Genomic DNA, 6386 nt, shown 5'->3' with positions numbered 1-6386 from the left:
CTCGGTATGGAAACGGCTTTGTTCGCTTCACCGCATTTGTGGAACTCCCAGCTGGGGTTTCGCCAGCTTCCCTACTTCCTTCCTTACTTACTGACTCAGGCTCTGGATCTAGGAAAAATGGATCAGCTGCTCGAGGTAAAGATCCCTCTAAATCTCCCTTCTGGAGGTCATCCCGAGCATGAACTTCTCTGGGTCTAGAGCTATCCCCTTGAAACACTTGACTTTCCTTCCCCCTACTTTCCTTCCTCCTCTCTTCTGGACTTCTTCCAGCTTATAACACCTTACCCTGGACTTCGTCCAGCTTATACCTTCATAACCCAATTTCCCGTTTTTTTGTCTCCTTCACAACTCTTCTCCCTAAGCATTCAGTGGCGGCCCCTAAACATGTGTTAGCTCGAAGTTATTTAAGGCTTATAACTCACTATTATAGTAGGGCTTCACAACTAAGTAAGTAGAGGCATCCTCCATCGTTCTCGCTTCACTCAGATTAACTAGGCTTATTTTAAGGAAAAAGCTTCTAAGTTGGAAAGCCTCCTATCTTCAATTACTTTCACTAAGGGAATCATGCCGTATTATATTCACTGGCTCATGCGACAAAAGTTAGACTTACAGACTCTTGATATGCAGACAAAGTAATGCATTGACTCCTCTCCCCCTCCCACTTCACTCAAGCTTGTCCCCAAGCCATCGTCGTGAAGGGGGGAAACAGAGAGATCAATGTAAAATAACAAAACAGGTTACAAAAACAAAAACTTCTCACACTTAGACCAAGCATTGGGCTAAGTGGGAGAAAAACACAATAAAACAAAAAACACAAACTTCTCACACTTAGACCAAGAATTGGGCTAAGTGTGAGAAAAGCACAATAAAACAGAAAATACAAACTTCTCACACTTAGACCACGCAGTGGGCTAAGTGGGAGAAGACACAACAATTATAAAAACATACATAGGTAACAGAAATAATAAAAAAAACTAAAAGAATGAAAAATAAAAGTTACTTGGTCAAGGGATGGTGATTCACTTCTGGGGCTGGCTCCCTCGAGAGCCAGACTGGGGTGGGATTCCGGGTCGGGTCATTCTTACTTTCTTCTTTGCTGGCTGCTCCAGCTCTTCCTCCTCCTGTGCTGCTTGTTCGAGTACTGGTGTCCTTACTACAGACTTTGATTTAGATGGGGCTGGAACTGGTTTGGGAATGGCCGGGGGGATCAACTGCTTGAGCGATTGCTGCGATTGCCTGACGGAGGGACTGCTCTGAATGGGCTGCTTGACTTCACTGCTAGACCCATGAGTTGCCTTCGACTGGGTCAAGGGGAGCGTCTGCTGCATCCACTTTAACATTTTCATTGAAAGCTCCACTGCTTCCGTCATTCGCTCATTCTGTTTGGCGCACTTCACCGCCAAATCTGCAATGTTGCCCCTCAGGGTCTTCACTTCCTCCCGATTCCCCAACAATTCCTTCCTGATCCCACCGAGTTCCTTAATCATTTCCCTTCTCATTGACTGCATTTCCTTCTTCACGTCCTGGACTTCCTTGCGTAGCTCTTCAATCTCTTCACTTGGCATGGCTTCCTCGGCTTCCTCCGGCTCTGCTTTCACCTTATCTCCCAACGAGTAGAAGAGAGTTTTGGTGCCGTGAGTCTGCAACAACCCCTTGTTGAAAAAATAATCAACACTGAACACTTCTGGGGGTTCGCACATGACTACCAACGGAGCGGTCTTGGCAATTTTCATTTCTATGTTCCTCTGGAGGTAAGCGCCGATGAGGTGGCAGGTGTACATATGACGCGCAGGGTTGCTCGTCATTTGGTGGCATGCCTGCGCCAGCCAATATCCTAGGTGCACCTTTACACCTTTCGCCATGCACCATGTGAAGTAGAGGTCGGTAGTTGTGAGAGCTGAATTCGCGGTACCCATCAAGTTGTAACTGACAAACGTCTGAGCAAAACGGAGAATCCGGTCTTCAATGTGGGAGGCCTTGGAGTAGCTGGACTTAAACGTACCCGCCTTGGGGTGCGTAATTAGTTCCCATGCCGTTTGCACCTTGAAACCAGGTGTGTTCTTCGACACTCGAACCATCCTATCATTCCACGCCCCCCTCTTCATCCTCGGCTTGGGTAAACAACCCCATCCGCAGAGACCACTCCCGAATGCTCATCTCATACTCTTCATTATAAAGCCTGAACGTTATAGAATCCGCGTCGAGATCAGTGGTATTCTTCAAACGAAAGGTAGAGAAAAACTCCCTTGCTAGATCCACTGGCACCCTCTCCTGACTGTGCTGTAATAACCACTCAAATCCTATCGATTGGATACAAGCGCGAAATTCCTTATCACATACAATCATTTTAAGCTCCCTCGAGCTGTACTGCTTCCCTGACTTGGCCATCTTCCCGGCGCTACATCTTTCCTTATACACTGTGATCCTCTTTTGGTCGTCGAACTGCCTCATCTCTTCTAACAACTCTTTAGTCAGCCAGACTTCCAAACGTCATGGAATTGGCTCTTCTTCAGCTTCTTCAGAGTCATAGATTGGTTCAGGGATGGGCTCATCTTGTTCCTCGACAGAGGGTTCCTCGGTTATAGGGGAAAGGGTCTCCTCGACCTCCTGGACGGAGGGAGCTTTCCTAGACCGGGTAGATGAGGTCGCAACCGCCTTTCCTTTCCTCGCCCTTTCCTTGGCCAAGCGGCGCTCCTCTGCCTCTGCTACGTCAGGAACTAAGTCATCGACTTCATCGATGAGGCTCCTCCAGGTGCGCCTCCTTTCTGCTCTCTCATCAATCTTCGGTTCATCTTCATCCTGGTCGCCTACCAGGTCCACAATCAATTTCAGCCCTCCCTCGGGCTCCGGTACTCCAGTCGTGAGTAGATCTGCTTCTTCCAATAGCTTTTCCGGGGTTTCCCCCTCGCCAACCAACATCGGGGTTGCCCCCTCAATATAAATGGGGTTCTCCCCCCTGACATCTCCTGGGGTTGCCCCCTCTTCCATAGGTTCAGGGGTTGCGCCCCTGAAATCTGTTGGGGTCTCGTCCCCAGTTTCCAAAGGGGTTTCCCCCTCAGCAACATTCTCTAACACAAGGGTTTCCCCCTCAATCACACTATCCACAATAGGGGTTACCCCCTCCACCACTTCATCGAAAACATGGGTTTCCTCCTCACAAACTTCCCTACCTTCAAGATTAGGGTTCTCAGGTTCTTGCCTTTCTGTCTCCACCATGGTTTCGTCGTTCGTCGATCTGTCACCCTCCGGTCGTTCGTGTACTGCCTCCTCTTCCTACGCCTTCTGTGAAGCGGTTTCTGCATGTTGGGATGTAGACTCTTGCGGTCCGTCTTCATGAAGATTCGCCGGCTGTGCAGCCGAGTCTGCCGGAATCGTCAGTGGTGGTACGACCAGCGCAAACGGCATCAGGCTAGCGGCGAACAGGGCATACACTTCTTTTGCTTACTCGGCGCTCCCCAATTTCTGCGTCAATTCCGCTAACAAGGCTGGGTCGTACACCGTGCTTTATGAACTTCCGGTGCGTTGGGTAGAATCCATCGGTGCAGATCTGAAAAATGAGAGAAAAAACTGGTCGAATTTGGTTAGGGTTTAGTGTCTAGAGAGAGAGAGCGAAGGTAGAGAGAAGGGAGAGTAAATCAGATTTCGTCGATTTGGGATTATTGGAGAGAGAAAGACGATGGTTGCTTTTCTGATGAAAAGATGGTGCGGTTGCAGGCATGATGTAAGCAACCGTACAACTTCCATAAATATCGGCCAGATTTTGAATTTCAAAATATCTTTTTCCCTCCTTGACCCCCTTCCTCCAGGCTTCCCTTGACTTCTCCCTTCAGATTCTTCTCTAGCTGATTCCCTTGACCATATCCTACATAAAAAAAGCAATGAAGGTTCTAGACTCCTAGGTCAAGGTTAGAGTATAAAATATCGGTTCCCTTCGGAGTCTGGTGCTTCGAAAATATTTTTGGATTTTCTAAGTTTGAAAAACAATTAAACTATTTACACACATTTGTCCTGAGATTCCCTGGTTCAGTTTGTATTTTCAAAATTGTTAACTTATTCCTTGACCCAGGAATTCATCGGGAATATCTCCCGTCCGTTTAGGCGATAGTAGGGAGTGTATATAGTGGAACTTCGTCCACAACACACAACTCGGAATTATCCCTATAGACTTTCACTCTATGACCATCGACAAGGAAAGGAACAGAGTTCGGAGCACTTCCCTGGATGTCTACTGCTCCGTTTGCTTGGATGCCGATGATGGTATATGGGCCGATCCATTTAGACTTCAGTTTTCCTGGCATTAGCTTGAGCCGGGACTGAAAAAGGAGCACCTTCTGTCCCACATGAAGTTCCTTGACCCGGAGATTCTTATCATGCCATAACTTCGTTCTTTCTTTGTACCACATGGCAGACTCAAATGACTCCAGCCGAAGTTCCTCCAATTCTTGCAATTGTAACTTCCTCTCTTCTTCGCAAGCTATCGGCTTCATATTCAGTTCTTTCACTGCCTAGTACGCCTTGTGCTCAATACCAACAGGTAAGTGACACATCTTGCCAAACACAAGTCTGTAAGGCGACATTCCAATAGGCGTTTTAAAAGCAATTCTGTAAGCCCACAATGCGTCTCCGAGCCTCTTGCTCCAGTCCTTCCTTGACGGATTAACTGTTTTCTCCAATATCGCCTTGATCTCGCGATTAGAAATCTCTGCCTGGCCATTAGACTGAGGATGGTATGGAGTCGACACTCTATGGTGAACACCATATTTCTTCATCAAAGCCTCGATGGTGCGATTACAGAAATGAGTTCCTTGATCCGAAACGATGGCCCGAGGAACTCCATATCTATTGAAAATATTGGCCTTCAAAGTTTTGCCACCTCCTTCGATTCGCATGTTATGGTGGCCTTAGCTTCTATCCACTTAGACACATAGTCCACTGCAACCAATATATATGTATTCCCACAAGACGATGGGAACGGTCCCATAAAGTCCATTCCCCACACATCAAAAATTTCGCACACGATCACCGGGACCTGAGGCATCTCATCTCTCCTTGAAATTCCCCCCGTCTGCTGGCACCTCTCGCAACATTGGCAGAAATCAAAAGCATCCCGATTTAGCGTCGGCCAATAAAAACCACTGTCCAAGACTTTCCTAGCTGTCTTCCTTGGTCCAAAGTGGCCTCCACATGCTAACGTGTGGCAATGAATTAACACATCTCTTTGTTCCCATTCGGGAATGCAGCGTCTAATCACTTGATCTGAGCACATTTTCCATAGGTAAGGATCTTCCCAAAAGTAATATTTAGCTTCACTTCTAATCTTCATCCTCTGGGCCCGGGAAACTTCGTCTGAACTTGGCATCTCTCCCGTGACCAAGTAGTTGGCTAAATCAGCAAACCATGGTTCTGCATTTAGTGTGCGCTTCCCCTTATCCGATTCCCCTAGACCGGTCAGAGCCAAAACTTCTTCCCAGTTAGGTGGTCTAGGAAATTTCTCCAGAAGGTACAAATGCTCCTCGGGGAAGGCATCGGGTATGGCCTCTTCTGTTTCCCCCTGATGTATTCTGCTCAAGTGATCAGCTACTCTATTTTCCGTTCCTTTCTTGTCTCTTACTTCCCAATCAAACTCCTGCAAGAGTAACACCCAACGGATTAATCGCCGCGTGGTCCGTGAAGACTATAACCCTTGACCCAAGGAGATAGGGTCAGAATTTTTCAAACGAGTATACGACAGCCAACATTTCCTTCTCCGTGGTGTCATAATTTTTCTGAGTCTGATTCAGCGTCTTGGAAGCATAGAAGATCACATAGCTTTTTCCATCAATTTTCTGCCCTAGGACAGCTCCCACAGCAAAATCGCTCGCATTACATATTATCTCGAAAGGATGGCTCCAGTCTGGTGCCCTGATAATTGGTGCTGATACTAACCTGTCCTTAAGCAACTGGAACGCCCTTTCGCATCCTTCGTCAAAGACGAATTCCACATCATTATGTAACAACCGAGTGAGTGGTTGCGCGATTTTTGCAAAATCCTTGATAAACCTCCTATAGAACCCTGCATGGCCTAGGAAGCCTGTCACCTCTTTTTGGTTCGTAGGGTATGGTAATTTTGATATCACATCCACCTTTGCTTAGTCTACTTGAATACCCCTCTCAGAAACCACGTGACCCAGGACAATGCCTTCAGTCACCATGAAGTGGCATTTCTCGAAATTCAACACTAAATGCTTCTCTTGGCATCTCTGTAACACTACATCAAGGCTGGCTAAACAAGTATCAAATGAGTTCCCATATACAGTGAAATCGTCCATGAATATCTCAATGCATACTTCCAACAGATCCGAGAAAATGCTCATCATACACCATTGGAAAGTTCTCGGTGCATTACA

This window comes from Salvia hispanica, chromosome 1, assembly GCF_029641045.1.
Source record: "Salvia hispanica isolate PSC_SH4W2 chromosome 1, Shi_PSC_v1, whole genome shotgun sequence".
Lineage (NCBI taxonomy): Eukaryota > Viridiplantae > Streptophyta > Magnoliopsida > Lamiales > Lamiaceae > Salvia > Salvia hispanica.
Note: the sequence above shows the minus strand (reverse complement) of the source record.